Raw genomic sequence first — 15,547 nt, 5'->3', positions numbered from 1 at the left:
AAATACTTTGTTTAAAGAAAATGCCTGTTGAGGGAACTTAAATCAAAACTGAAGACACACCATCTATCTTTCATTTCAAGATCTATTGTTGATGTTATCTAAATAAATAAATAAAATTACTTGTTCAGTCCAAGAGGAGGACCGAAATACATTAAAAGAAAATTGTGTTCGCAAACAGATTTGTTTGTAGCTTAGCGATCACTAAAATGAATGAAAATTAAAATGTCTTCAAGGGTTTCATTCCATATTACAAAGTGTTTTCAGTGTTTTCAAAACCCTGGCTTTTCCATTCTTACAACAACTACATTGCTTCATCCCTGTGACAACAGGCTCAGAATAAAATAAAGCTCAACATCCTTAAGATTAATGTAGCAGATAGAAAATTAAGCAAAATAGACAGTAAGAAACTCAAGATGCACGGAGATCATTTTTAAAAGAAGAATCATTCAAGGCAGTTTAGGGAGATTGTGCAGAAGCTGGGTTTCCTTTATTCTTTTAGTGTGCAATACAGAAAAATGGTCATGGACAAGGTGACCCTCTCTCCCACTCAATAATCTCACTTCTATGCTTGAAGAGATCAAGAAATAAAGGAGTTTATTGATTATTCGGGCTCTGAACGTTTGTCACAGAATAAACTATAATGAACCTAAAATAATTAAGTCAGACATGACAAAGGGCTCCTCTTGTATCTACTAAAGACGTTACCTCATTTCAACTCTGGGGGAGGGGGCCCCATTTCAATTTGCCCATATTACTTAGTTCTGGAAAAGTTCCTTTTGACATAAATACTCAGTCTTTGTTCTCCTTTTATTCTCTAAGGAAATGTTCTCCACAAATTGTATAGAATTACTCAGGTCTTTTATACAACTGTTTTTCCACTCATCATGTGGTATAATCCCAACCAGTGCAAGGAATTTTACCAGAGTGTTTGCAGAAAAATACAGATAAAGCACAGTGCTTTTAATATCATTATTTTTTTCAGCTAAAGCATTTTCCTCACAACTCTACCACTTTTGATTAGCACCGTCATTGTTAGTTGTTCATTACAAAGTTGAAGATTATTTTTTAAAAGCTAGAGTTCACCTCTTCCACAAGTTGTAATACAGAATAAAATGTGCAGTCCACATTTTCACAGTTTGTAACAGAGATCTATGCCAGTTTGGCCATTTCAGAAATAATAGAAACATATCAGAGATCATACCTCTGTGATCATCAGGAATGCAGCTACCCAAAAGCAAAAAAATAAAAGCAAATATGTTTTTCTGTTATATTCTTCTCTTTTAAAAAATGTTTAGTTTCTTTTCTCCTTTTCAGTTTCTTAACTATTAAAATAGTTTGCAAATCCATGCAAATTAAGTTTGTTTGCCCAATTGTTACTACTGATATCCCATAACAACAAAACTAGTCTTGGTGAAACTTCAAATTATTATATACGCTACATGTTACAAAAAGAGGAACAGGGTAACTGTAATGCCCATATGGGAATTAAGATGGATATTGTACAACCCGTGTAGAGTTTCTTTTCCAATTTCTTGTTGTTTTTATGGCTCGTTGTTGTAATGCAGGGAGAAAGAAAAATGTTTGAGAACTGGAGATTTCCAATATTTGTATGTGCATGCACTTATATTTTCCTTTCTCTTTTCTCAGTCTGAAGCCTATTTCTCTTCGTCACATTTCCTCAATTACTATGAAGAACTCTATTATAAATATGCCCAAATTTCTAAAGAAGAAATCTTAGATTTGATTTGCAAGCTAGACCAAGCAGTAATGTAGATATCCTGAAGGATGAAAGAAGCCAAGAAAAATAAGTCTTATTAGATTTATATCAGGCATGACCCTTGCAGTTCTAGAGCATGAGAGACAATGGAGAAAATATTTCCTCTATTTATCAATGATGACCTTAATGCTTAGAGCCCTAGTATCTAATAAAATTAGTCTGGCATGGTTTGTCAACAGATCATGCCAGAGTAATCTTATTGCATTCTTTGACAATGTGACAAAATTAGTAGACCAGAGGAATGCCGTCGATATAGTTTACTTGGACTTCAGTAAGGCATTTGATAAGATAGACCATAACCTACTACTTGATAAAGTAGAAGAATGTGGGTTAGACAGCATCACCACCAGATGGATTCGAAACTGGCTGACCAACCGTACTCAACATGTAGTCCTCAATGGAACTGCATCTACATGGAAGGAAGTATGCAGTGGAGTATCCCAGGCTCTGTTTTAGGCCCAGTACTCTTCAACATCTTCATTAATTATTTGGATGAGGGAATAAATGGGGAACTCATCAAATTTGCAGATGACACCTAGCTGGCAGGAATAGCCAACATTCCAGAAGATAGGCTTAAGATACGGAAGGATCTTGACAAACTTGAACATTGGGCACTATCTAAAAAAATAAAATTCAATGATTAAAAGAGTAAGGTTCTACATTTAGGCAACAAAAACAAAATGTACAGGTACAGTATAGGTGGTACCTTGCTCAATAGTAGTAACTGTGAAAGGGATCTTGGGAGTCCTAGTGGACAACCATTTAAATATGAGCCAGCAGTGTGCAGCAGCTGCCAAAAAAGCCAACACAGTTCTAGGCTGCATAAACAGAGAGATAGAATCAAGATCACGTGAAGTGTTAATACCACTTTATAATGCCTTGGTAAGGCCACACTTGGAATACTGCATTCAGTTTTGGTCACCACGATGTAGAAAAGATGTGGAGACTCTAGAAAGAGTGCAGAGAAGAGCAACAAAGATGATTAGGGGACTGGAGACTAAAACATATGAAGAACAGTTGCAGGAACTGGGTATGTCTAGTTTAATAGAAAGATTAGAACTAAATTTGGATTAGAAACGTTTGCTTTTTATTGAAAGAACACGTTAAGATGAAGAGTTAGCAATAGCAATAGCAGTTAGACTTATATACCGCTTCATAGGGCTTTCAGCCCTCTCTAAGCGGTTTACAGAGTCAGCATATTGCCCCCACAGTCTGGGTCCTCATTTCACCCACCTCGGAATGATGGAAGGCTGAGTCAACCTTGAGCCGGTGAGATTTGAACCGCCGAACTGCAGATAGCATCAGCTGAAGTGGCCTGCAGTACTGCACTCTAACCACTGCGCCACCTCGGCTCCATGAACTAGGAATATTAATTGCACATGGAACAGCTGAGTGTGGAATCTAAAATTCAGAGAAAGCTTCAACTACTACATTACATTTTCGTAATGATTTAAAAATCATGGTCATGATGTAAGATATCTGTAAGCTCTTATTTATCCTTGGAGATCTAATTTGTAGTGTGTGTGTGTGTGTGTGTGTGTGTGTGTGTGTGTGTGTGTGTGTGTGTGAGAATTCAGGTATATATATATATATATATATATATATATATATATATATATATATATATATATATATATATATATATATATATATATATATATATATATATATATATATATATATATATATGATTTTTTACAACCCCTGGTAAGCCCCAATTATGGGAGGAAGCTAACTGCTTCCATCATCTCTCCTTCGGCTCGTCACAAGAGTCCATCACGACAGAAACCCAATATTTTTACTGTTGCCTTTGTTATATTTGTGTTTTTATTTATTTATTTATTTTATATATATAAATTTGGTTCAACTATAATAACTATATTTAGACTATACAAATCTAAAGTTGTTGTTTTTTTAAAAAAACTGAAACTGAGTATGCTTTGTTACTTTAGCTTTTAATTTCCCCAAATTTATCTGTTGCATTGGTTATTAAAGCTCATTAAGAAAACTAAGCGCATGACTTTCTAGTAATCTCTTCTCCAATGGTTAGTTATTGTCTGCTGTTTAGTTTGTTATATATTCAAGACCCTATAGTTTGTCTCTTCCTGAAGCAAATGCTGAGAGCATAAGCACCAAAGACAAATTCCTTGTGTGTCCAATCACACTTGGCCAATAAAGAATTCTATTCTATTCTATTCCTAATATGTAGGAACCTGCAGGGTCTAATAATACTGAAATATCTGCTTGTTCCATTTCAGAGATGCTTCATTTTTCTCTTATTTATCTATATGTTGCCAATATAAGTTCAGTGAGTTATATAAGTGAGAAACATTGTGCTAACAGAACGATAGAATTGATGAATAAAAACCGTAACAACCGCCCGCCCGCCCCCCAGGCTAAGCTGCCAAATAAGTAGTGAATTAATTTCTGTAAAGTACTCTAACATTACAAAGGTGTGTTGAAAGGTGTCTGCTCATGTTTCAAATTAAACGCACTGCTGGTCAGCATTAGCACCTCGGCTTTGAACAGCAGCCATTCGCCTACACTTCAGGGGTTGGGAAAAACGGATTTTCCGTTCACACTGGAATAATTAGAACATGTCAGGAAGAATTAATTTCCTCATTTTTCAAAAGGATACACAGAAATTACCATGTTATTATATGACAGGGTCCCTTGGAGAATTGTATTAAATTTAATTTCTAGCGCAGCCCACACAACAAATTAAAGTCATAAATAAGATGGAAAGAAGCGGGACGCAGAGCATATGTTTATGGCAATGAGTGAAGCCAAGGGACCAGAAACAACTATCTTCATTTCATTTTATTTAAATCAGCCAGACACTGTGTATCTGAATGACAGCACTTGTTAATGGTGCTGAGATTATAGGCTCCTTAATTTTAGAAAAACAGTTACCAGTCAGTTGGCATTCAAACTGTAGGCTTTCTAAAAGCACACCCTCATTTAAATGTTATTTTCTTGCATAACCCTATGGTCGTGCTTTAACTTCTGCATAAGACACACATTTTAACCTTTTCCCCTCTCTCCCTTAGTAGCAACAACTCAAGTCCACTGATTTGCTGATTGACCACCCCACAAAAATATTTAGGATGAGCATTATCAATAGAGGATGGAAAATACAAACACTCAGGTAACTTTATCCTTAGGAACTTCTGGTAGTTCTGGACATACAACCACAATTCAGTCTAAAAGTTCTGTTGCAAAGGGAGACATTGATTGGTTAAGTGAGTTTTGCCATTGATAAGTTAATAACCAGATGTTAAGTGAATCTGGCTTCCCCATTGACTTTGTTTGTCAGAAGGTCGTGAAAGGGGATCACATCCCCTTGGGACACAGCAACGGTCATCAATATGAACCAGCTGCCAAGCCTCTAAATGTTAATCACATGATCAAGGGGATGCTGCAAAGGTCATAACTGTGAAAAATAGTCATAAATCATATTTATCATTGCTGTTTTAACTTTCAATGGTCACTAAATGAACTGTTATAATTCGAGGACTATGTGCATTTAGCAATCTTGGGACTGCCATTTTAAGAAAATATTTTGGCAACGAAGGAAGGTTTTCATTTCAATTGTCTTGATTTCTTCATCCTAGGTAGACTCAGAGTAAAAGACAGTGGTTTTTTTTTTTCACTTAAACATCAATACTGTCACCAGGTGTCAATAGCTAAAGGCAAACTCAGAGGACCAAACAAAAGAATTGGGGGTGGCACCTGTCAAAGCCTGGAAATATTTGTATTATTTTTTTTTAAAAAAAAATTTTTTTGAAGCCTATTCTTGGAGCTGATCCCTAGTGCAGAATTTGTATGCACTTCTCTTAACTGCACTGCTTCATATCATTTTTAAAAATTGTTTTATTGCATTTCAGGACTCCAATGGGGATTTGCATCATAACACTTTAAAAGTTTAAAGAATTAAAATAATAGAACAGAATACTAACACTAAGAATTTTAAACTAATTCAGCCATCGGTTTATTGATGAGCTAACTGGAAAGCCCAGTTTTTTAAAAAAAAAATTGAGGGAAGCATGCATCCTGCAATAGCCATCCATTAAGGCTGCAGATATAGAAAAGGACCTGCTTGCATAAAGGTGCTAAGACAAATAAAATATACAGGGGGAAAAGATGACCCAAAGTTCTAAACAAGAATAAAAAGATGGGAATAAGTTCTTTTATGTTTGCTTCTTACATCTAGATCATTGTTCTGAAGATCTCAACTCATAGATTAAAAGCCTAAAACCATGAGATAATACTTACATCGAACCATGAATATATGTAATAATAGCAATTCTATTTCCTTTCCAATAGCCAAAACATTGGACAACAGTAGCCTCGTGAACTTGTTTGTATAATGTTTTCTTCCACTTCAGTGAAAGTCACAAAGAGATTTCAACTAATGGTCAGATTATACAACATTAAAGTCAACTCACGTGCATTGTAATAGTGTTAATAAAAATTTAATAAAGCATCATAAAATATTAACAGTGCTCCAATACACTTTAATACCTGCATCTCTTTTATGTTGTGTATGCTTCAAGCTTTTGTTACCCATGTTATGGATTAAAATATTAAAATTGAATGCAATGACATGGAACAATAGTACTTGTACTCACTCTATTGTAGAAAGCAGCAAATCCTATGCTCATTTGGACATAAAGACAAAAAATATTTGACCATTCTATATTTAGGTAAATAAGCTACCATATTTATTTAAAATCCAAAGAACAATAGTTTATAAAATATTATTCCATTATGGCAATTGCAGTAAAATTGACCTTCATTTTATTTAGCAATGAACAAGTCTTCCTGTAAAACAAACAGATATTAGAACCAAATACAATGATAACAGAGATTTTTTTTTAAAAAAAAAAACAGAACTGTGAAAAGAAGTGTGTGACATTCTTGTTAGCATTAACCTCCTATCTTTAAACTTTGTCATGTACACATACATACATACATACATACATACATACATAGTGGTGAGGCATGATCTTTAGTAATTTTTCAACTGTCACAATGGCAAGAGATTTGCAAGTGTCAATCTCATTGTTAGCAGCTCTGGTTTCTTGCTTGTTAATTGTCAGTCTTGAAACAGAGTAATAGTTGTACCTTTTGCTGCCATGGATATCAACACTCCCTTGGGTGCAACAAACTTTAAATAATTTGTGAATCAATTAACGGGCAATTCCGCACACAGCTCAAATTTCACACTCTCAGGTCACTGCATCATCAGCCTGATATGAATCATAACATTTTGGAGAAAAGTTCATAATTGCAATCATTAATTAATTTAACAGGACTTTCAGTTATGCATTGCATTGCACAGCTATAAAGGGGCAGGGATTAATTAGTTGTCTCGTTGACAGTTCTCTTTACTTGAAGGAAAACTTTTGCAGCAGTATCCTGGCAAATATTCAAGGCAACATAAACTTCTAGCGGGATGCTACGAATTGTGATGGAGAGGAGGAAGGAGGAAAGCGCCTCTATTGTGGGCTTAGTTTGATTTAAATTGCATGTTGGCCACATGCCAAGGCTTTATCTTTCTAAGCATTTGGCTTATACGAAATCTCTCTTGCCTGGCTCTTAACACGTACTCCATTTTATGCAAGTTAAGAGTTAGTCCATCAACTTTAGCAGAGACTTTTGGCATTCTAACACTGCACCGGACAGCCAGATCCTTTCAACAAGACAGTGGCAATAGATAATTATTAGGAAAGGATATACTTTGCTCCTGATGAGCTTCAGGTTCCAATTATTTAGGTCAACATTCTATCCCACAATGGTGGCAAAAAATGATGGGTATAATAATGAAATTCATCTTATGTGCAAAACTCCACAGTAAGGGTTTATAGAATGAATGCCAAATGTTAATCAACAAGACACAATAGGCAAGGCTTGGAGTGTATGAAAACTCTTAAGTCTTCATAGACTCTGCTGAGTAAAAATGGGCTTGGCCTGCTGCCAAGGTGACAAGACTCACATCATCTGTACCACAATCATACATTAGCCTGCCAGACCTAGTCAGCTTCAGCTTTCGGTCTGGCCCTCAGGCTAGCAAACTCAGAGTGAAATTTGAGGGAGGATCACATCAGCTCATACATACTCAAAACAAATGTTATGCATTGTTATCTTCCACCTGCTTATTATTTGCCTGCACATGTATTCTTCCATTCTCTCAGGGGAAATGCAACAGAGCATGGCATCTGATGTCCAGAGGGTAATGGAGAACAGGGATCCTAAAGCTGTGATCATTTATACTGTGATCATTGCTTAAGATCCATACAAAAGGAATTTTAACCACTTGAGGAGACAGAGACCTGTACACTTAAGCCTACACAACGTACATATGTCAGCACTTTATATTATCTATTAACGTACTACTAGTATGATGTTAACTAATCAATCAATGCTACAAAATACAGTAATCTCAAACCAATATTGTAACTAAACCTGTGTCGTCTACCTACAAGTATTTTTATACAGGTATAAATACTGTTTGAATAGAAATGTTATACACGTGAACAGATTTCAGCGCTTTTGTAGTTATTTCAATAAATCTAGTTATTTACTAAAAGTTTATCTTTATCCCTTCTTTGCTCTATCTCTAACTTCTCCAATCTCTTTCCTATACTTTCTGAACCAGATTCCAACTCAAACAATAGTAACTTTTACTGTTTCCTGCAAAATTCATTTCAGATGTTGAAACCAAGATTTTGAAGGTCTATAATATATTTTCATTCAATAATATATTTGCTATGCTATCCCTAAGAAGATATTCTAGTTCAGGAATCTAATCATCCTGGACCAAGAGCCATAAGGTAAGTTTTTTGAAAAAGAAGAATTTCCGGAATGGAAAACCTATGCTCTCGTATATATGTCACTATTGCTAATCTCAAACCTGAATAAAAGGGGATAAAAGTGTTCTAGTAGATGGAAAAGAAGGATAGGTCAACCATAAGTCTATCATCATTCAAAAAGTTTTTTGACTGGTCATAATAATCATCAATATATCAAAATTAATTCTCTCTTTCCCAAACCAGGATTACTATGACAAAATATGGAACAGTTTATCTCCTTCCTCCTTTTGCCTCATATTCCCTGCCTCAGTATGACATCCTTATATCCTGTGGCTGAGATTACATATCATATTATAATATGGTTTGTTTGGTTATTGCTTAATATGATGTGTGAACCCTGGCCACATCACTTCTTTTCCAGTCATGGATTTATTTCATGAGCCAAAACACACAGTATACACAGCATGCAGTTAAATTATATGCAAATGATGATAATCTTTTTTGGAAATACTGTATGAAAGAGGGAGGAAAACATAAACTTTCCTTCTATACTGTATAATCTGATTGGACTGTATCCCTAGCCTTCTTAAGGAAAAAAGTATTCAATGAATCCTTTTTTTGCCCATTTTCTAGTATTTGTGGCATTTTAGTTCCACTTGCAATGAGAATAAAAGAGATAAATCTTCTAGCTCAATGCAGTGCTTTATCAGTAAAGGAATGCCCATACATCTGTAACTAATAACAATACTTAAAATAGAACTAAATGCTATTCATTAAGCACAACATGTCATTTGGCCCACAATCTCATATTCTGATTTCTTAAACTCTCCTCTTATTATTGGAGGCAGCCACCCTAAACAACTTATGCTCTATGCTCCTGAGAGGGAAGATTAGCAATGAGAACATTAGTTCCACCCCCACCAAATGCCCTGTTATTATCCTCATTGTTCTCCAAATGCAGAACACAACACTTCTGCGGCAGGAAGCCTTCTCTGTCCATGAAACTTTCCCTGAAATTTGTAATCCTGGAAAAGCAAGATTCAGAACCAAGAATGGACAACCAGTAACCACATGCAGGCCCCAAAACATCTGCAGATCATTTTGTTTTTAATTAAAATAATAGTCAACATCTATGTATTAAGAAATTTCCTCGACTCTATCCACCCAATAATATCACTACATCACTGAATAACCCTCTGTGGTCACCGGCCATTACAGCCAAGATTCAACATTTTATTTGAGCAAATTATATTTTTGGATACATCAATGGCCAAGCTACTTATTCAGCTGCACATTATCACTAAAAAATAGTGCTATGGCAATTACAACTTGTAAGGCTCCTAATCCAGTTTCATTAGATTTGTAGAAGGTATCCTTCCTTAGTTCCTATGCTTTTGGAGGTATGCAATATTTTTTAATAATTGTTTCCTTTTTCTTTTAATTGTCCTTTTATTATGATGAAAGTTATTAAAGATCCTGCTGGTTGTTCTGGTTATATTTTGTCCTCATTGAGAAATATAAAAGCTATAATTTTAATTGTGAGTCTGCCATGAAAATAAAGTGTCCTCAATAATTCATCCTGTGGAATCTCATTTTATAAAAAGGGTACCAAGCATCAGATATCTTATTATTAATTGGTCTCTGTTTTATTCAGTTTTTAACCACTTTTCCTTGGGGAGTTCAAGATGACATACTGTAACCCACATCCAATTTTTTTTACAACAATAACCTTGTGACAAATATTAGATATTCAATCTGATAAATCGAATTGGCAATTAGTTAGTGTTAGCTAGCTACACAAAAAGCTTTCAACAAGTAGAGTGTATATTTATTGAATGTGCTTTAACTAAATATGTTTAATAGTTGGATTATAATGTGGTGTTTGAATCAATTAGCTTTTGCTACTTACAAGAATATTTGGTATGCCATATATTGAACATACAACATTTATTAAAAACATCCATACATTTCAAGTATTGCAATACATTTTTAAAAATCTTTTTAAAATCTGTTGCAATCTACTAATTCATTCGCCAAAAAGTATTACACATGGGATTTTTTCTTTGAGCGTTGAACACAGAAATATTGATCATTCCAGACAATTACCAAAGCTTTAACTTTTGCCATTATTTGAAAAAAGGACTAGATTGCTTCAATCATGATTTTCAGTTTTATTTAAAAATGAAAAAAAATATAATGCTTGGATGAAAAAGAGTTATTCCTAAACAATAAGCTTTTTAGAGCATATAGTATAATGGCAAATATGCTCTGCCTGACAGAGCTCAATTATTCTTAAAACTTTTTTTAAAAAAACTGATTTTTTATGAAAATTATAGATTCAAATTTAAAGTTAGCAGAATTGTTTTTATAAAATAAACCCTATGCATATACATATACATATACATATACATATACATATACATATACATATACATATACATATACATATACATATACATATACATATACATATACATATACATATACATATACATATACATATACATATACATATACATATACATATACATATACATATACATATACATATACATATACATATACATTTGTTGCTCCTCCTTTCCTTATGTAGTTTTCTGAGCTTCCTAAAACAGATGGCACTGGAGCATAGCACCCCCTCTGAAACTGGGGAAATAATTGTAGAGCCATAAGAGGGAAGATAAAATCTAGGGTAATCATGGTTCCCTTACATTCCTCCAGTATAGTGAAAAAATTCTGCTTAGCCTCAGTACTCTCCACAAACAGAAACAGACCTATTCCATGTGCAGAGACAAGTTTGCATCCAACCATAGATCTGAAAATTAATTCTCTTCAAGAAAAAATATTGATGCTGATAAATGGAAGTGCTTTCCCATTTCTGATGGAATTCACCTACAATCTTTTGATGGGCCAACAGAATCAATTTAAATAAGGTGTAGTTCAGCTGTATGATTCAAAAAAGTCCTCTTCCAGGGTTTATGAACTGAAATTACAAGGCAATATATACTGAGAAGGGTAGGAGGATTAGAATATCTGTTAAATCAGGTTTTAATGATTAATGCTTCTGGGGAAGAAATGATAAACAAAAGCTACTCTTATGTCAGCTTTTGTAATTCTCAGTTGCTTTTGGAACTATCTGTGATTATTCAATAATGACTGGAAAACTTCCAGTTATAATCCCAGTTTATAGGAAACAACAAGGGAGAGTTAGATAGAAATGGAATTTAAGGAAATGTTACTTGGAAGTCCAGTGTAAAATTCTAGCCATCTTCTCACCTGTCAAAGTAATGTAGCCTTATAAATTTGAAATATTGAATTTCTGCTTCCATAGTATACTAATTCAGCTGGAGTAAAAATGTACTAGCTGCTAGAAAATGCTATTGTCATTTTTACCGGTAGTTATTCAATAAGCTTTCATATAAAAGTCAGTATTCTTATTTGTAATCATCTGTTGTGTATCAGAGTTTAGATACACTTAAAAGTACACCTGTACAATGGCAGGAATGCCCTGTATAGCTTCATAATAAATTCTAATGTCACGTTTAATATCTGCAGTCACAAACCACAGGGAATCATCTATTCAAAAATTCTGCTGTAATAAAATAGATCTTAGTTTTACAGACCAAACAATGTTTTCAACGTCATAAATATATGTTGTTAAATAATGAAATTTAAAAATGTGCACTTATTTTGTATTGCCTGAACATCACATCCAGACAAAAGCTTGAGCTACAAAGACACTAAACGGAGAAAGGCAGGCAAGAAAAAACGTTTTACTTAAATATGTAGAAGTTACCTGGCCCCGTCACAGGCTGACTCTGAGCTCTAGCAGTGCTCCGTGATAGTTGTCATCAGAAATGAAAATAGCAAGACGGCAGCTAAGAGGCCTATAGAAAACAAAGAGGGAAACTATGTTAAGGGCACATCGCTTTTTTAGCAGCTGCCGGCAAACTATTGATGAGTTTTACTTATTTTAAAAAGATGCAATATTCTGTTTTGACTATACAGTTTTGAGGATGATGAGAACTGAAGTGCAGCACAGCTGGAAAATACCACATGATAGAAGGCTGCAATAAGTTTATGAACTTCACAGCTAGAGATTACATGAAAATAATATGGAATTTTGCCCATCTCTAACAAAAATCTGAGCAGCACTTTCAATATTAATTCTAGTCTGAAATCATTTACAGGCATACAGACTAATCCAAGAAAGGTCAGATCCATGCAGATTATGTAATTAAAAGCAGTAATGTTCACATTTTAATTATACTCCACTCAAATGTTTCTAATCCATATGAATAACTCCGGGGCCACTTGTACTGTGTAGAGATCTAACCTTTGAACAAAAACAACATTGTAACATTTAAAAAGCCTGTCCTTGTATCAAAAAGAAAACTACAACCAATATAAACGGTTCCCCAAACCAAAAAGGCAGCCCAACAGCACCACTAATGCTCCGTTTAACTTTTCCTGCAAAACCAGTCAGGTGGGAGTCAAAAGTATTTCATAAGGTAAGCTTTCGCACAAGTTGAGGGTCTGTTTCCAGGTGGTCTCCACTCCAATTTCTCATGGCATGGGGACCCTTAAGTATTATTTTTCAAGGTGGCCTGATTGTAGCATGAGAAGACTTAATCTGAAGGTAATGGGAATGAAGCTACATGTGATTTAATAGGTTGACCCCATACTTGGAATCGGATGAGAATACTTATTAGATTATTCCATTGCATTCTTTATAGGGTAGTTTTTGCACATTATTCAGAAACCGAAACAATCCCACAATGTAGTAATGTATGTGTGAGTTGAGCAGTGCCGGCAAGATATGCCACATCACAATTATCTTAAAAATGGGTACCAATTACTGTTTGCCCTGGTTACAAATTGTTGGAAGGCCCAATTCAGGATGCTCACTGTGGTATACAAAGCCTTGCATAGTTTTGATCCAGCTCTTTATTGGACTGCTTATTTCTATATAGACAATTCCATAATCCTTGATTCCCTGTGGAACTTAGTCTACCCCATCTGAAATATCTAAACATCAACATTAATAGCACCTCCTTCATCTAAGCTTTACCATAACAAAGAAAGAATTCAGTATTGATCTTCATTAAACCTTTTGTCTTTGGAATGAATTCCTTGATGTAATTTAGGTGGGGACTTGAACTATTTTTTTTTTAGCCGGATCTTTTACAGTTATTTTTTCCAAGATTTTTCTGCTGCTGCTATTTACTAGTTGTTTATTTCATGCATGTTGGTAGGCCTATTAGTACCATAAGATGGGAAAGGGTGGGTGTATATTTTAAATAAATAAAATTTACAACTAGTTTTGCTGATTTTAAATAAGAATGAAAGTTCAAAGAATTTATTAAAACTGATTTCCATAATATTTTCTAATTCCAACATCTTTATTACCGCCCTCCTTATGGTATATATAGCCCTCATTCTCTCTTACATCCTATCTTGGGGGTTCATAGCAGGGATGGGTTCCGGCTTCTGCTGCTGCCGTTTCGCTCAGAGATGCACTTTGGGCATGTGCGCACTTCGCACGCATGCACAGTAGTAAAAATAAAGTTAAACACATGCGCAGGAGCAAAAAACAAGATAGTGGCACTGATAGAACCGGTTCAGGGGTGTGGCACCCCTACTCAGCCAAACTGGTCCAAACCGATAGGAACCTACCTCTGGTTCATAGCATCTTTCTTCATAGGCAAGGCAAATTCCAGGAAATGATAGCTCACCCATACTTCAAACCTTTCACAAGATCAGTGTAACTGTATGTGAGAGTGATATTGGGAAATTGGGGAAATAGATGCTGCCTAGGGAACAGTCAGATAAGAGAAGACACATCCCGCAGCTGCATAATGGATGGATAAAGAAGCTCAGAAGAGACTCCCCCCCAAGTTTTCAGACTATAAAGGAGATGGAGGGAGATTTGTACTTTCAGACTTGCAAGATTCTGTTAATGTAGCTTTACATTTATCTGATCATGTTTCTCATTTACCTGGGAAGGCTGACAAACAATGAGAATATAATCAAAATGTATAAATGCTAATATACAAGATTGCTAATTTGTACTTTCAAGATGGATGGAGTCACTGAAGTATGGTAGAGGACAGGAAGGCCTGGAGGAATGATGTCCATGGGGTTGCGATGGGTCAGACACAACTTTGCAATTAACAACAACAACTTTCAAGAACTCCAGAAAATCACAAATTTTGTCCCCAAAATTATATTACTAAGTAACTGTGGAAAAATGAAGTTATAGAAGAAGTTATACATTGTTGATTGTGATATATCAGATAGTCCCGCTTTCCAGAGTGATATATTTTGTTAAAAAGACAGCATTTAATTTATAATAGTCCAATATCAACTATGGATTTCATTACAATAAATGAATACAACAAATCATGTTTTTCTTGAATTGCTGGGGATGAGGTAAAATCAGATAGGTCTTAAATGAAATATGAATAGACTTCTATTCTGATCATTCCACAGATTCTTCTGGTTCTTCTGTTAGTCGAATATTATACGACATTGCAAAAAGTTCTCCATTTGTATAGATATAAAGTAAAAGAAAGCTACACATTGCTTAGAGAAAGAGAGTCCTATTGTCAGCAAGAAAAAAGAAGTAACACAGCTTCCAGAGATTATTCTAATACTTTCACCAATGAACCATCTTTAAGAGATTTTAGAGACAATATGGAACATTGAACAATGAGGATGGAAGGAACCTTGGAGGTCTTCTAATTCAACCATTTCCAGACAAATAGTTGTCCAATTTCTTTTTGAAAATTTCCAGTGATGTAGCACCCTCAACTTCTGAAGGAACAGTGTTCCACTAATTAACTGTTCTCACTGTCAGGAAATTTGTCCTTAGCTCTAGGTTGGATCTCTCTTTAATGAGCTTCCACACATTACTTCTTTTCCTGCCCTTGGAGAACAGGTACGGTAGACTTCT

General features: G+C 34.9%; 1 protein-coding gene across 1 annotated transcript in view; it reads right to left on the bottom strand.

The window, feature by feature from the left end:
- The window catches only part of SOX6 (SRY-box transcription factor 6), a 476,183-nt gene that overhangs the window by 360,614 nt on the left and 100,022 nt on the right, over nt 1–15,547 (bottom strand). Inside the window, exon 3 of the mRNA XM_087717470.1 lies at nt 12,389–12,479. The gene's annotated coding sequence lies outside the window, so the exon portion shown is untranslated. The remainder of the gene's footprint in view (nt 1–12,388; nt 12,480–15,547) is intronic.

Source organism: Thamnophis sirtalis, unplaced genomic scaffold, assembly GCF_051295495.1.
Source record: "Thamnophis sirtalis isolate CommonGarterSnake01/CBP01778 unplaced genomic scaffold, rThaSir2_p1.2 scaffold_1, whole genome shotgun sequence".
Lineage (NCBI taxonomy): Eukaryota > Metazoa > Chordata > Lepidosauria > Squamata > Natricidae > Thamnophis > Thamnophis sirtalis.
This window is presented reverse-complemented; position numbering and strand designations above follow the sequence as displayed.